Below are 18347 nucleotides of genomic sequence, written 5' to 3' on the forward strand. Positions count from 1 at the left end.
CAACACCCACAATTATATCAGTTCTTAAATCTAAATCTCCTTGTAAGTCTCAAATCTGACCTAAGGGCTTGTTGCTGTGAGGATTCTTTTTTCTAAGCAGAATCTCTGATCCTTATCAGCATTCAACATTTCTGAGTAAAAGGCAATTTCCCTTGAATGGTCCATGCAGCTTCACAGCTCCTTGTCAAACTGACAGTAAGTAGAAATAAAAAGTGTTCTCTCTTTTCTCTCCTTTATCCTCAAAATGCCAAATGGAGGAATAAAGCTTATTGCTAGTAAAGGTGCAGTGGAACATACATATCACCTCGTTCCACTAATCAGTTCCAGCTATGCATGTTTTGTTGTTGTTGATAAAATCTCACAGATCTTAATTTAATACCAACCAATCCAGGCTTCATTTATGAATTAGCAATACTGTTTTTAAAGACTTCAGTTCAGAATGTAGTATTATTTTCTTAAGGTGGATCTGAGAGAAGCAGCAGAGGGACAATGGGTAGGGGAAATAACTGTTCCCTGGATTGAGCCAGGGTGGTGAAAGGGGTGGGATGAGAACTGCAGTAGTGGACGTGACAGCTACATTATGATGATGTCCAATTTAGCTTGAAAACCCTCTCTCCAACAACTTTTATTTTTGTGTTCAGTTTTACAAATAAAATAGGATTATGCAGTTAGTGACCTCCTATCTGATCAGATACATCTACCAACAAAATAACCATAAACTGAGCAAATTGACAGCTGCTGTTGTGGTTGCTGGAACTTGTGAGCTATTTCCTTTTGTGAGATAAGGTATTTTCATAGCACATAAAGCAAAATTACACACACAAAAAAAGAAATCGAGATTAACTATTACTGTAAATGTTCATAGTTCTGAGGAAAAGTGACAGCACAATTTTACTTCATTGTATTTTGCTCATCAACAGTATCACTATGGATTTATATGTAAGAATTATTTCCTGGGATTGCATATTCATCCTTAATAATCCATGCATAATGCATCCTTAACAATAGTGTCATAGTGATGGAATTCAAGGAGACCATCCTGCCAACGTAAATCCAAATCCATACAATGAATCCTACCATGTACTTAAAAGGTGTCACTGATGTAACCGCTTCTAAAACTTCTCTGTATCCACAGTCTCAGCATTCTCTTGCTATTCCTCCTCTCTTCTTTTTTGTTCTCTGTATTTTTCAAGAGGTTGGTTTTGTGGTTTTCTTTTGCTTTAGTTGTTTATCATTTGGGATCCTGTCCCTTCTTCAGCACACAAAATCTAAGGACACTTGATATTCTTCCTAAAGCCAGCAACAGATGCAGACAGCTGCAGATAAAATGACTCGCTGAAGCATCAGCTGTAGCCAGCGGTTCCAGCTTGCTGGAACACCACCATCTATATGCTTGAGAGACTTTCTGGAACCATACAGCACTATAGATGACTGCTAGGGGAGTCATAACATAAGACATGCAGATGTTTCTGCTTACTCCACCCAGTCCCAGTTTATTTAATACACTGAATTATCTTAGCTTCTTGGATCACTCCTTTGTAGGACCAAAAAATTATGCCAGAAGAGTAAAAGAACCACCAAGGTCCTTCAGTGCAGCATCTACAACTACCTGAAAGGAGGTTGTGGTGAGCTCATCCTCTTCCCACAGATACCTAGTGATAGGACAAGAGGGAATGGCTGCGAGTTGCGCCAGGGGAGGTTCAGGTTAGAAATTAAGAGAGATTTCTTCTCAGAAAGAGTGGACATGTATTGGAACAGGTTGCCCAGGGAGGTGGTGGAGTCACCGTCCCTCGGGGTGCTCAAGGAAAGGTTCTTAAGGACACAGCTTAGTAAGTAATATAGGTGACGGGGAGACGGTTGGACTAGATGAGCTTTTCCAGCTTAATTATTTTATGATTCTATCTCAAAGAAGAATACATATGGGACTCCCTGTCCTGTATATCAAAGGAGAATTTAAATCCAAGAACAACAGTGAATGACAAGTTATAGACTGAAGTTATAGGCAGCCTGAAAAGCCTGTGAAAAGTTCTACCGATTAGAGAAGCCCTCTTTTTTTTTCTGTTTCCTAGCACAGTTGAACTATAATATACTGATAGGGTAAAACATGTAAGGTGGATGCATAGGTATGTTAGATTTTAAAAATTAAAATAGGAATGCTGGAGCCCTCTCTCCCTCTCGCCTGCTGTGACACTGTCAATGCTTATGTTCTTAAAGCCACAGCCTGGGAAGAATAGAAAAGAAGAAAAATATGGAAAAAATTATCTCCTGTGTGCTTTTTATACAAGACATAGAGTTTGAAAGCACAATAGAGGAAATCCCATATGATAAGGGAAGTCTGGAAAGCCTGTATCTGTGTGAAGTTTGCCTTTTTGCAGTTTTCCAAATTAGATGATGAGCAAAGCTTTAGACCAGCATTTACCAGCTTCAGCAAAAGTGAGTGGATGTTCGGTTCTGTCAAGGTCCTTGACCTGACATTGCATATTAATCACTGGGAAGGAAGAAAATGGTTTATTGCAATACCATGTCAGCAACAGGCCCAAAACCTTTCCCTCTTATCATTGCTAAACGTCCTGGGGGTAGTAACACTACTAGAGTGTAGGGAGTACACAAGCAAAACATGAAGGAGATGAGACATCTAAAAGAATCCTCGTTTCAGCACAATACTGACCCATTCACCTCCAGATACTAAAATACATCCATTTCCCTTTCAAGTGTTCTCTGCTTCAGATGGCAATTAGTACTGGGAGCTAGATGCAAAAAGATCAAAAGCATCCAAAATATCAGGAACTGCGTACCACAAGTCAAAAATGAATCTTGAACTTACTTAATCAAGTGGTACCTCATCTACCTTACCTTCATGGACACCATACTATGATCTTAAAGCTCCTGAGAAGCCCAGAGTGACAGATACCACAATGGCATCCCACTCATTGGCTGGGGTGTGTTTCCCCCCCAGCACCTCTGCCAAGGTCACCTGAAAGCTGTTCAGCAGGGACTCTCAGGACGTCTGTAGTTGTGCCTGTATTTCTGAAAGAGTCTGAAGGCTTTCTTCTCCTTCTCCCTTTGTCACACAATAGACAAGTGGCAATTAAGAAGCCAAATTGCAATGTCCTCCTGTCATGCAAGCAAGCAAACCCACATCTCCCAGGAAACACTCTAACCACAACACTGTAAACAGGCTGTAAACAATGCACCAGGGTGGTGTGGGAGGGAAGACTTTCTGACTCTGAAGACAAGACACTGTGCAGGTGTCATTTCTACATTCATGGTGTCCGGGGGCAGTCTGGGTATCCAGCATCAGAGACAGGGTGTCAGGAAGCAGGACTGGGTGCCTGGTGTCAGGCTGTGCCAGAGTGTGTCACTTTGTGAAGAGAACTGTGCCTGTTAGGTTAAGACAGATTAGAGTTTTACGTGGCAAAAAGAGAAAGATATTCCATGTATATTTTAGTGGAGTTTGAACCTTTTGGAAAGTGATTATAAACACATTTCGGAAAAGGGTTCAGCAGCAAATATTAAATACCTACAAGTACTTTACAGTGGGGACACATAAAGGAACAAGGTCCCAGACAGGCATGGCTAGCCTTCAACAACTACATTATAAACTTGTAGAGCACTGGATTCCTCTTTGTTCTAGACCTACATCCTACATGAAATCTAGCCTGATGTTTACTGTGTGCATGAGGTCAAGTGTCTGGAAGCTGACCTATTATAAATTGCTGAATACATTGCAGCAGACAAATTAGCTCTCTGAGCCACTCTCCTCCATATTGCAACACCACTGAAATTCACCCGGATACTTTTTAACTGTCCTGTAATTAGAGCATTATCTGGTATTAAGAACGTGGGAATGTTAGCAATCAAGATGTCTGCCACTGAAAGCTGAAAATATTAAATTGTCTGTGTTCTGCTTAAAGTAAGCTTGCTTGAGTCTGCTCCCACCAAACAATGGGCATCATGCCATTGACTTCAAAGTGAGATCGGGGCTCAGATGTTTAGTGTAGGAACTGGATCAATTGTTTGATTTCACAAAAGACCAGAAGAGGCAGAAGTGTCTGATAGACAGATTTGCTTAAAATAGACTGGTCTTAATCAAAGTGTTCATATTGACAGAGTCATTGACAGGGCCATAGAATCACCTGTGAAACCTCACTAAATTTGGAGAGGAAAAAGACATGAAAATGAAAAGCAATAAAATGTACCTGTTATGATTACCTTTCTGGGTAAATCAAAATGTCAAAACTAAAATAAGAAGACCAGCAAACCAAAACTAAAAAAGCCAGAACTGGCAGTTGTGCACAATAGCCAAATGAAATAAAATACATCCATAGCAAGCTTCCAGGGTGGTTTGCAATAATTAGAACAAATGCTAAACATACTTTAGATTGCTGACACACACATGTCCTTACGCAACACAGGCAGTAAGTGAATAGTTTAGAAGAGTATGGTATGGAGATTACCTCTAGCACAACAGCTTGAATGTAAATGTAGAGAGTGCTGTTGAAAGTCTTTATAGCATCAGTGCCAGCACACTTGGCTGACTGGTGTTCCCTCATGGCCTATGGCTACCAGATGTGCAATAGGTGTCTTATGATACCTTCCATCTCTGCCTTTCTAACTGTTATTAATGATAAATTTATATTGAAGACGTAACTGATGGTGTAGGAAACAGGATCAGCTAACCACATGTAGGTGTCTCTGCCAAGTATTCTTTCTATTTTCACCAAAAGTACATCTTATTCATTCTTTGCATAGGAATCTTTTCATGTTTTCTGGTCTTTAAATATAAATTATTTTTTCCATTTTCTATTACTTGCTTACTTCCATGTTATTTTTTCCTCCACTGCCATCTGCAATGACATTCTTCCATCTCTAATCCTTTCTGTCAGTACCCTTAACCACTTCCATCCCAGTCCAAGGCCAAATATTGGAGTGAAAGTAACTTTTAGGCAAAGTTGCTTTTGCCATACAGGCAGCAAAGTCCATTAACTATCTTTCCAAGCAATATAAAAATATGAAAGCAATATGAAAATGCCTCTCAGATACTGACTTCAATGCAGCCAACTGTTGGATAGGATGAAATTTAACTGCAAGTTTCACTGACTTCTCTCCTTAGGTTTTGTTAGTTGTGTATCAAAAGCTGAAGGTTTTAAGTTTCTTTTCTTGCCTTAACTTCTTCAGAGTTCAGCACAGAGGTGGCCTTGGTCACTAACAGGCACCAGATGACTTTTTCTTTTTACTAGTCTCTTACTGGGTTACCCTTTTTTAGTACCATCTCCTTAAAACCATCCAGGCAGACTATCCACAGAAGCTGTCTGATAGGTAATAGTACATAGATGCAGGCTACTGCAGGACTGCGTGGCTTTGCAGTCTCTGATCTAACAAAATTCACATCATGTTGCAAGACTCATTCAAGGCCTCAGCTTGAAGAAACTTTCCTTGGTAGGTGGATTAGTTTTTTTTCTTGTGGTTTGGAATGAAAGACATTCATCTCCATCTGGCTATGGTCATTCTTTTCATCTTCTCATCTGGATAGCTTTTACAGTCCAGGACAACGTGGTAGTTGCCTTTTACATTTTAGTACTATGAATACACAAGCGCCCAAGGATTTCTGTCTTGCAACATTTTTCTCTTTCCATGAACATCTGTACCTGCATACTCAGTAATGACACTGTGTTTCCACAGCCAGAATACAAACAAATTCCAAAAAACATAACTGAAATCATTGGAAAAAGGCTTTTCTGAGAAAAGCTGTAATTTATGTAAATGAAACTTAAGAAGTAATTGTCCCTTTCCCTACCGATTAGTGTTTTTCTCTTGAAGCCTTCTAGCTTGGGGGTTGCATTCTGGTGTTAACATTCTGGGCTCTGAATGGTTTCAGAGCTTCAGTCGGGGAAAAAACCAAAGCCAAATGTCAACCCCATGCTTATTAAGACAATAAAAGCAATGATAATGCAGAAATAAAGTGTTTACAGATTGTTTGCTGCATTGCATTACTAGTCTTAAACATGAGCCTTTAATGAAGAAATGCCACATTAATAGGGCATCAGGAACCACTGAGGGATCAAAATGATGCAAGCACTCCAGACATGGTCAAATCTTCCTTTAGAAAAGCACCCAGTTTTCCCCAGTAGCTTAAACCTTGCATCCCTTCACAGCCCATCACAGGCTCTGTAATAAGCATATACAACTACCTGCGTGGACACAGCAGCGGAGAGATGTGAAAGTTGAAGGAAGAATTTAGTCTTTTGAGTGGGTGTGGTGGTTTAGCCCTGACTGGAGGCCAGACGCCCACCAAAGTCAGTCTATTACTCCCCTTCTTAGTTGGACAGGGGAGAAAATATATATTAAGAGGCTCAGGAGACAAAATAAGGACAGGGAAAGATCATTCTGTCAGCAATGACATGGGCAAAACAGACTCAACACAAAGTGAAGAAGAGAGAAACTACCTAATTTATTACACTACACTACAAAGAACAGTAAAACCAGAGTCAGGAGCATGACCAGATCTTAAAACACTTTCCCCCCACCACTCCCTTCTTAGCAGACTTTAGTCAGGATTTTGCTCCCTTCTTCCCCCCCCGTTCGCAGTACAGGGGGGCAGGGACTGGGGAAAATGGGATTAACAGTAGCACCTTCCCCCCACCCCTCCATTTTAAGCAGACTTCCCTTTAGCCATGATCTTGCTCCCTTCTTCCCCCTGCTCACAGTACAGGGGGGCAGGGACTGGGAAAAAATGAGGTTCTCGGTTACTTCTTCATGAGCTGTTTTCCTTTTCGGACTGGGGGAGGGGGACGGGGCATTCATTCCACACCCTCCCCCTGCCGCACCGTGGGGTCTCACCCACAGGAGATAGTCCTCCACAAACTTCTCCAACATGAATCCTTTCCCACAGGGCTTTATCTCTTTATCACAGCGTCTCTCAGTCCCAGTCCTCCATGGGATTCCAAACCTCCCCCCAGCAAACCTGTTCCAATGCAAATATTTCTCTCTCATCTCTGTGTCTCTGATTCTCCTCATGGCTGCAAGTGCTGGCAGGGGCTTGTTCCAACGAAGGGTCACTGCGTCTTCTTTATGTCTCTACCTGTTCCAATCCAGCATGGAGCCCCTCCACGGGCTACAGGTGGGGTCTCGGTCTTTTCCATGGGTTTCCCCATGGGCTGCAGGGGCATCTTTCTCTCCGGCACCTGGGTCGCCTCCTCCCCTGCCCTTCTCCGGCCTTGGTGTCTGCACAGCTCGTTACATCTTCTCACTCCCTTCTCTGGTGGCAAAATGCAGCTGCTTCCGGGTCGTTTTCTCCTCTATGTGATTCTCAGAGGTGCTATGACAAACTCTCGGGCCATGACTTTGGTCTTGAATTGCTTGTTGTTTATAGTTTAGGCTGGCAGAAAACTGTAACTGCTGCTTAAAGAAACTGTCTCAGCAGCACAACTTCACAAAACTGCAACAGTGGGTTAAGTAATTGTCATGAAAACCTCCCACAAAGGCTATGGTTTTAGATGCCATAAATTATTTCTTCTATGAACAACAAATTAAAAAGTACACAAAAGAAGCAGCAGTTCTGGAGTTCAGCCTGAGATATAATTGACTTGGTCTAATATGTAATTATTAAACCATACTAGAAACTTTATTAATAGAAAATTTTTAAGAATAGCCCAAAGGTATGGAGACAACTGAGGCTTTGAACACACATTCTGTCAAGCCAAATAACCTTGAAAAGAACACTATAACAACATCAAGGTTAAATGTCAGAGTAAGGAAGGCTAATGCAAAAGCCATCCCACAGAAATGGAAACCATGTCTGACTAGAATAAAACGAAATTTGCCTTAGCTCCAGCAAATTAGGTTTAAACTATTAGAATTAAAGAAGTATTTACAAGAAGAAAATTGGGGATACTATTAGCAAAACTTCATTCTTCCTTGATCTACATGCTAGCTGGTGACTTATAGACATTAATTAGATCCCCCCTTAGTCTTCTCTTCTCAAGACTGAACAGCCCCAGCTTATTCAGCCTCTCCTCATAGGGCAGATGCTCCAGGCCCTTAATCATCTTCGTAGCCCTTCTTTGGACTCTCTCCAGGAGATCCCTGTCCTTTTTATACCAGGGAGCCCAGAACTGGACACAATACTCCAGGTGGGGCCTGACCAGTGCAGAGTAGAGGGAGAGGATCACCTCCTTTGACCTGCTGGCCACACTCCTCCTGATACACCCCAGGATCCCATTGGCTTTCTTAGCCACCAGGGCACACTGCTGGCTCATAGCTAACCTGTCATCCCCCAGGTCCTTCTCAGAGCTCTTCTCCAGCAGGTCATCCCCCAGCCTGTACTAAAACGAACAGTTCCTTCCCAGGTGCAAGACTCTACACTTGCTTTTGTTGAATCTCATCTGGTTTCTCCCTGCCCAGCTCTCCAGCCTGTCCAGGTCTCTCTGGATGGCAGCGCAGTGTTCCTGCATGTCAGCCACTCCTCCCAGCTTCGTATCATTGGCATACTTGCTGAGGGTGGATGCTATTCCCTCATCAAGGTCACCAATGAAGATATTAATCAGGACAATGAAGATATTAAACAGGAGTTTAATATAAATATGCACACATAAAGATTGTGCAGTGTTTCCCATAACACAACAGGCAGCAAACAAAACTTTTATACAAAAGTTTCAAAAGAAAGAGTAACCAATTTTGTCCCCGTCCCCAGAAAAAAACACCTCTTTTCCCCAGAAAACATTGTAGAAAATGCGCAATTGTTGATAATTTCAAACTGCACAAAATTAATATTCATATGTTTTTGTCTCCTGGGAATAAGCTTTTGAATCTGAATTTGTGAAGAAAATCTATTGGAGTATTAAACATGTCTATGGAATGTCTATGCAATATTTGGCTTAGGAAATATCTTTCTCAAAGACTGTTGGAAGCTGGGAAGGCTTGCAAGAGAAAGTATCACCCAAAACTTTCCCAATCCTTATATACTTTCCTGAAGTATCTGCTATTTGTCATTGTTAAAGACAACAGGTCTCATGATATTATGCCTTTATGCATAGCAGACGGAGCTGACAGACTTCAGCAAAATTAGGCCTGGTGTGTGCTCTGCTCCACACCAAGTCCTTGACAATGCCTGTCAATTATCCACTCTTCCTTCTACTGCAGCAACTTCTGGCTTCTGCCGAATTTCCCCTGAATTATATACTCTTGACCAGCTTAATGGGAAAATGGCAAACAATAGCTTGATTGTGTAAATAGAGAAATAAATGTTTAAAGAACACATCACCCGCAATGAAAATGCACGGGTGAGTAGGAAATCTACTTGTTTTATGAGTTTTTGTTGTCATGGAGGCAGTGAAATACTCAAGTGTTCACAGAGTGATTCTCTGAAAGACATTATATTTCCTTATATAGTTATATTTCTTCGTTTGTCCTTAAGCCACCCACAGTAGTTTTTCAAAACAGAGATCTGTTTCCATTCATGTTTCTGTTTTGTCTGCAGACAGCAGTAGAGTTACACTTCGTGACAGACAAACTTCAAAAGGTTTGGAGGTTCAAAGCTTCTATGGGCTTATCTGAATTTCTCAGGTCTGCAGATCTCATGGTATCAGCCTACAGCTTGGTACTTCAAGCACTTCCTGGTGAAATCCCAGATGGAAACAGAGACATAACTTGACTTCAGAGGGCCCAGGCCAAGATATGCGTTCAAACTCCTGATAGGTTTAAGAGGGGGTTGGAGATGCCATGCGTGTCAGCAAAACACAAAACCAGACACACATGGGCATTCTCGATGCTTCGTGAGGATCCCACAGTAGAAAAAACAGAAAATTTCCACATGCCAAAAAGAGATATTTAATGTTTGTTTTTTTATTATTCTAATCTCCTCCAAAATTCAGCAGTTTACATAGATAGTATCTGCAGTATTGCTTTTTTTTACACAAAAACAATAAAATCATCACGAATCTCACAAAACTGAATGCACTGTATCTTCCTCACGAGCTACTCGCCTTCTGATCTTTCCTTATGTTGTGAGCTGCATTTTGCCAAAGATGTCTCTGCTTTCTGTCTGCCTATTTATATCATGCTCATCTATTCTGCATTGTTCTCCAACCTGTGCATACCTCTTAAGCAACATAACATTACAGTAATGACTTGTTGAAATGCCACTGCTTTCACTTCTGGGTACCTCTCAAGAGCAGTACAAAATCTGCAGAAAAGTAAAACCAAGGAGGGTGATTATTTTGTCAAATGTATTCATCCCCGTACTGACAGCTCAGCAATGAAATGTGCCTGTCTTAATAAAGTGGTTTACTTAAAACCTTTTCTTTTCTGAATAGCAGTATAGAAAGCTTGACTTAGTACTTCACAGTAATTTCTGGCTTTTCTGTTTTAATTTAACTTGCATAAGTAACTTGCTTTCCCAACTAAGAAGATAATTTCTGCGTGAACTATTGTTAATTGAAATTAATTGCAACATATCACCTAACATCTCATATTGCAAATGACACATAGAATTTGGATGAAGCTACTCACAAACTTCTTTATCCTCCCTTTTACATCAGAATTTGACGATGGTGGAGCCACACTTAAAGCAAGTTTTGGCAAGTTCAGCAGCAGAATGTGTATTTTAGTGTCTATAATTCCCACAACATAGTTGTTTTGTATCTCTTTCATATTACTTTGACTATGTCAGATATTATGTTACACATTTTATTAATCACTGGAATAACTTTGTTGTGATGTAGATAAAACAGATGCTTTTCTGCACAACAACTATTTTCCATGACATTTTTCTGCAGATGCAATTGTGTTGTCACTAATCATATTTCTACTTGAAGCTATATTATCTGTCGTACAGTAAGTGCAACAGGAATTTCTCCCTAGTATCACATTTCTACCTACTTCGAGGGCATCCGGTGGCAAAATATAAATTAAGCATACTATTAGAATATTTATGTGGATGTAAAGTGAAGAGGTAATTTGTCTGAAATGAAGGACTAGCATTTGAGTATACAGAGAAGGGCAGGCATCTGGAATACTTACTTGTAACTTACTAAAACAATTTTAGTGAGACATTCCTGAAAGAAAATTTACATATATGATTGTAATAAAAATGATGTTAGCTTTTATATTAACAGGACACATTGTTACCAATAAATAAAAAAAACAGAATTATGCAAATAGACCTCAATGAACCAGCCCATTTCAGCAAGCCAAGTATGCTCAGGTGATTCAGTGTGCTCTTCATACTTCCAGAAAAAAGTACGGCTTTTCATTTCACAAATTTCTTTGGAGCCATCTTACGCTATGACTGCTTACCAGCAAACAAAACAACAAAAAAGCATGCCAGATTCACTACGCATTTCATCTTAAACTCGAGGACCACAGCACAGAATGCATTAATCTAGCTCATTTTCCAAAGACTGTACGTAATATGCAGTTCATCAGAATCTCAGTAGAACATGATCTTGAGAGTTTGCCAGCTTCAGAATGTTCCTGGGAATAGTTTATCACTGGTGTTCTCCATTTCCTTTCTTGATCCTCTCCTTGAAAGTCAGCCAAGCAAATGTGGATAAATATATCTGATAGTTTCTAAAATGTCTCAGCAACTAATCAGAAATAACTGGACCAGCTCTTGCAGAAATAAAACTCAATGTCTGGCTCTTAATGTGTGGTTCTTAAACAGAGAACTTTATCTTTAAAAAGCAGGCCAAAGGAATGTTTTTGTAGTTCATTGGAGTATTTTTGTTGGTTTTTTATAAACATACGTGCAATTTAGGAGCACTATGCTAGTTTCTACCCCCCACCCCCCACCCCCCACCCCCAATCATCTTATTCCATAAAGGAAAGACAGGATATAATTTAGAACTTTTCAGTTTTGAACAACCTTAGGATGCCTTTTATTCTGAAGAGTTATGGAAATAGTAGGAACAAAATGTTGAAAAAACCCACCCTGTTCATATCTAATGCTTCAATAAATCCCAGACTTTTACTACGCAGACAATAAAGCTGACAGAATTCTTTCTTTTCATTAAAAGAATACATTAAAAGTCTAAATCCAGTTTGTATTCTGTTTTTCACTTTGACTGTCATAATTCTTACCGAGCAGCATTACCTGGCTGGCAGGGACTTTCAAGCACAAATCCTGTGTGCTGTTCTGGTTAACCTGGAAGTAGAGTGCACATTTCTCCATTAAACACAACAGCGCTAAAGACACTAACAGCCAGAGTGCTTCTAGCCTCAAGACCACTGAAAACAGAGGAAGAAAGAGAATGTGCTCTCTGAAGTTGTTATCTGTCTTTTAAGCTGGTGCAGGACTGAACTTTCTGACTCCTGAGGTGAATGGCCTGCACTAAAGACTTCTTTGGTTATAAACACTGACAAAATATGAAAATGTTGCTACATGAGTCCTTTCTCTTGCTCACAATTTGAGTGGCTAGCATCTTTCCTCACTGGATATGTGGAGCCATATACCCTCCAGAAGTGTTCCTTCAGATATCCTCCCCTTGTGGCACAGGTCCTCTAAAGAAGAGAGAGAAGGAAAAGTTCTCTTTGTGTAAACCCTAAAAAAAATCTTGGAACGAACTCCAACTTTTTCCCCCTTATTTACATATGAACAATATAAACCAGTAGTAGATTCATTATCCCTTTGTCTTTCATCTCTCTAGAAGAAGCTGTCTCACAGAATTTACAACTGTATTGCCAATTGTAATCTCCCTTGCAGTGGTAAAAGCCTGTGATTCGGTAGTAGCAATCTTAAGTGCTGCTTGCAACACCCTTGAGTGAAGGAATCCTAGAGAAATTATGCAAGTTTGCATTTCTATGGCTTTTACTAGGTGAGATCTATTCTGCCTGGCAGTGTCTCCCTGCTGAGTTGAGAAGACATGAACTGTGCAGTCACTGATCCTTTAGGATGGTGTGGCTAGTGCTGGTGGGTAACATAGCTGGGTGTAAAAAAATTGCATTATTTGGAAATAAAATGGCCAGGTATTTTTAAGTTTTCCTTCTTGGACTGAAAGTTGTTTACTAAAGCACATAATGAACTCAGTTTGGTTTTCAAGTATTCACAGAAGAAAAAAGCTCAATACACAAAAAGATCGACCCAAAACCTCACTGCATGCCTCTGTGGATTTCCTTGTGGTTACGTTACACTCAGAGCCCTAGTAGAATTGTGGGCTCTGTGATAAAATGGAAATTTACTGAAAATGACAACTAAATGTTGGGTACATTTCACCCTCTTGGCAGCTTCTGTGAGGTGATTTCTAAATATTTCGTTACCCAGAGTCATTTACAGAGATTCCATGTGATCCAGTATGGGTCAGAGCAAAGAGCTTTAAAATCAGTAGCATTACTGCTGCCTGTCTATTTTTTTCTCTCAGTATGTGCTTTCAGTATATGTGTCAATTAGGTTAAGTCTGGACTTGTTTGGGCTTGACTAGAACAAGTGACATGAAAAAGTGAAGTTGCAGAGGTTTAATTCTAACACACAGTAAAATAAAAGGAAAATAAAGTTAATCCCAGGTATTACAATATATCGTATTACATATTGCCCTGTCTGTCCAATCAAGCCATGAAGCATGAAGATGATTCCACTGACTTCCATTGCCCAGACTAATTTTACCTCCAGCTGTATTCAGAGGTTGTTCAATTTTTCATACAGCATGTCCCTGCTTGCATGGTTTGTACTACCATCCTTGAAGTTGGTATTATCATACTTTAAAAGTTGAATGTATATATGGAAAACAGTAGTGTTGATGCAAGCTTTTAAGATTTTATAGCTGGTTTCATAAAATTTCACTGTTTACCAGAAGTCCTTGCTCTGAGAGTCTTGGTATTCTGGAAGAATCTTGTCTTTTCTAAACTGAAGGTTTCAGTCTGTAATGACTCCACAGAAAATCTTCAAACTATGACCTTGTCTTACCAAACAGAAAACATAAAAAACCCCACCCCAACCCAGAAAATAAAAATATTTAAAAATATTTTTAGAAATACACTGTGCATTTCTTTAGAAAGATATCGTCAGGTTAAATTCAAAACAGTCATTCTGAACATTTGAAGTTGGCAATGTTGCGAATATCTCAATAGTAAAGTCAATATTTTTGTCTAAACTTGAGCTTGTATTACATCATTCCATTGGCTTCATGCTATATAATATGCTGGTCTCATGCAGTGTCAGTTAGTTTATATCGCTTAACTAGGTGCTTATTATGTACTCACTACCATGATATCATTCTGGATACTGACGCACCCCATGGAGGCTGCCATACGTATGGCATCTTTTTTCTTACTTTTTCTGGTTCCTGTGCATTTCATGTCATAAAAACTTTTATATCAATAGACCAAATTAAGCTCTGGTCTAAGCAAAACTAAAGTAATTTTAGGATTGACAGAACAGTGGAATAGGACCCATTTGCACCAAGGCTTATTTTTTTCTGATGTGTTTATTCTACGGTGAAAGCAATATTACTGATACTTACTAGGAGTGCCACAACCTTTGTCTTTTAAACTGCTTTAGTAACATTAATTACAGGAATCAAAATTTAAATGAATGCAATTTGGGATATATAAACTGCAACTGAAAATAGCATTTCACCACTTAAAAATACATTCCACCTCTTAGTGTTTCTTGGAAATGAGAATTTTAATTATTTTTCGGGGTTTTTTCTGCAATAAAGGTTGTTGTAGTGGAGATACAATCTTCATTACAATCACTGATGCAAGGATTCATGAAACAACTCAAAAAGGATCCATACTCAAAGGCAGTAAAAAAAAAAAAAAAGAGTTGTGATAAAGATTGTACTTCCCTCAGACTGAAAACATCCAGGTCATCTAAAGCCAAAGCCAGAATACACTGCCAGAATACACTATCATTTGAAGTAATAAAATAGTAATTTTAGAATAAACATTTTACTTTGTCAAAATAGGCACAAGACTCAGGACATTAGTATTAGGGCTTAGTGTAGGCAACACATTCACTAAATTTAACAAATGATCCTTTTTACAAGCAAAGTGAATGTCACTTAGTGGCCTCCTATAATTTACTTAGTTTTATCTCTTATTTGCTAGGGGTGCATAAAACTGATTTTTAGCCTATCTCCTTTCATGAGCCTTGAGACTCTTGATTTGCCTTATTGTGAGACAGTCCTCCAGGATGAGAATCTTAGATTACCACCTCTTCTCTTGTCAGCTCTTCAATACCATCTTTTTACTTTATTGGAGTTTCAGATACCACATTTGCTGCTACTTCATGAGTCAATCTCTGCACAATACTTAATCCCATGTTTTCAGTTATCTTGTAAATGTACCACTGTCAGCTCAGAAAGCTGTCTGCTTTGTTCATTTTCTGTCCACCACTTCTGAATTCTGCACCAAATACCGATGCAGTTATCCATCTTGTTTTCAAAACTCACTCACCATTATCAGTTTAATGCATTCTCACTTTTCTCCCTCACTGTCTCAACTCTTTCCAGGACTCCTGATGCAGCATTATGCCAAAATCCTCACCACTGTGCCCACTCATCTAGCCCTTAATGTATTTTTTAATTGGCTGTCAAAGATTATTTCACAGAATCATAGAATGCAAGATAAGAAGGTACCTCAAGAATCGTTTGGTACAATTTTCTTGGCAAAAGCACAGTTGAAACAAGATGGGCCAGCGCCCTGCATCTGCTTTCCTTCTTTCTCCTTATCACCCTTGATGCTTTACAGCTTTTGAGGCATGTCTTGTCTGTTTTTTTCCTCTTTACTCAGGAAACGGATCTTTACAAACTGTATCTTCCAGAGCCCACTCAAATTTCCTTTACCACTGTGCTGTATAACCTACTGACCTCATAGTAGTACCTAACCTACTCCAAAGTTACTTTTCTCTGGAACTTTTTTCCCCACCATGAAATTACCTTACCCCTACCTATTTCAGCTATTCAGTTAGTATATTCTAATACTTTATGATCTGAACTAGTTAGACATATCTTCATTTCAAATTGAGTGGCCATATTATGATGGACTAGAACAATTGTAAGTTTATTTCTTTTACCTTTCATGATCACGTAAGTGAAGAATTTTCACTAATGCTTGTGCTCACTGCTTAAATAATAAGTGGAATCCACTAATTTCTTGGCAGTTAAATGATGTTGGTAGCAGTCAAGAGAGGTTTTAAGGTTGGTTGAAAGTGAATAACCATTTTTAAATTTGGGCTTATCTGTCAATGTCCAGGTAACACTGATTGCAAAAGCAAATCATATGTTGAAATAACAGCTGAATTTTTTAAGTGAAAATACTGCCATACTATATCTGAAAGACAAAATTCTGTATTAGTATAGAGAATGTTGAACAGATGTGAGCAATTTCTCAACGTAACTTTTAATTCCTCACATAGGAATAGACTGTTGCTAATGCTTGGCAGGATTATCCTGCCTCACAGTGTTCTGTCACAGTGCAACATAAACCACAATTTGGCACTATATTCCAGCGGTTTGCAATACTACATTTATCATGAAGGTTGTGTTTTGCTGTTGCTTCAGGTTTGCCTGTCTCATTCCACACTGCATCGCATCTACAAGGAGTGTTCAGGAGCAAAAAAGTTTGCCTCAGCAGAGGAATGAAAACTCACTTCTTAATTACATTCTGTCATGGTCCAATTTGGCTTTGTTTGAGAATATCTGAGGCTTCCAGATACATGACAAAAAGACACATGGGATATTGTTTCAGCTGCAAACAAACAGCAAAATACAGGAAAGACTGCCTGACTATTGTTTAGAAATTTAGAGAAATAATTTGTTAATGGGAAATATCTTCTACAGAACTAGTTAAACTTAAGTGATATGATCCTATTTTGTAGGCAAGCACAAACAATAGGCGTCCTACAACTCCTCACCTGTTGTAAAGTCGCTGCTTTGTTACATCAGTGCCAGTCTTTTACAAAAGTACTTTAGGGACATAATGAAGCGAAGGATAGAAAAGAATCTGGCATGACAGATATTTTATTGCAGGGCCGTCTGACTTCAGTCAAGAAAAATAGCAATGCAAAATGGACACAAAGAAGTGTGGTGCTGAAGCTGCAGGAAGCTGCGCGGATACAATGCATGCATAACTCACTGTCACACTACAGAATTCAAGTATATCATTAAAACTCCTTCAAGTCAGATAAATCTGTGTAGCCATGTCAGCTAATTCACTGGATCCATTTCCCACTCAAGTATCAGTCAGTTCAAACAGCTCTCATCTTTCTTCGTAAATAAAATGCAAACAGCAAATCTTACAAAGACACCAACTAGAGAACTAGGAAAGCCACTCGCTTTATCTGACTTAGAGGAATTTGAACTGACCACCAAAAGAGAAGCCCAGAATCCACAAAAACTACCTGGCCTATCACTTTTGAGAGCTACTCTTGTTCCCCAGAACTAATGGAGTCAAGAAAAGATTATCTAAATGATAACTGACACTTAGCAATGCTTCCTTCAAAACCATGGAGACCTACCAACCACCCTATTCACCTGACAGAAGCATTGCAGGCTGAGATCTATCCACCTACATAGCCATCACACAGCTTTTAACCTTTGTTAATACTGAAGGAGAAACGCCAAAAGGTACTTTTTCAACTTCAATAGCTTGAATCTCTCGCAGTCAAGCCCCAGACAATATCATCAGTCCTGCTTGAATATACGGGCAACCTTTTTCTTGGCTTTCAACACAAAGAGTTTGTAGATGGATACTACAAGATATCCTTGCAGGTTTTTTTCCCAGCACGTTTGCAATATTGTTGTCACACATGTTAAATCTTATCAGCAAAATGTATTTTTACTCAAGTGGATCAACTCAGTAGCAGTCAAAGCCTGTCATCCATCAACTCACCCAGCATTTCATGATCCCTAAAGTCTCTGGCAGACTCCCTAGGATAACATACTCAAACAAGCCTACGTTTCATAGCATATTTTGACTTTCAGGGTGTACTTCGATATCCAGCTCTGCTTTCTCCTTCCCCTGTACCATTGACTGCTGGATTCTGCTGACATGTTTTTAATAACAGCACAGTATTCCATATTCTGTAACAGAAATACCACAACAATACAGTACAAGTCAAAAGCAAACGGTTCGTCAAGAGCCAATTCTGAGTTAATAGAAGAGGTTTACTGGCCTTTTCCTCTCAGCCTACTTGGGTGGCATCTTCCAGAGCTAAGGAGGCAGCCTGCTTTCTATTCAGGTAAAGAAATTCTCCTGCCTGCTTGAAAATTAAGAGATTCTTTGCAGTCTGGGCACCCAAGTGCATGACAGGATTATGACATACCCAACCACCCACATTGTCACAGAGTGGTTTCGCTTAAAAAAAACCCCAGAAACACTAGGATGATTTTAAGGTGGAGAATGCTTGTGAA

This window comes from Gallinula chloropus, assembly GCF_964237585.1.
Source record: "Gallinula chloropus genome assembly, chromosome: 2".
Lineage (NCBI taxonomy): Eukaryota > Metazoa > Chordata > Aves > Gruiformes > Rallidae > Gallinula > Gallinula chloropus.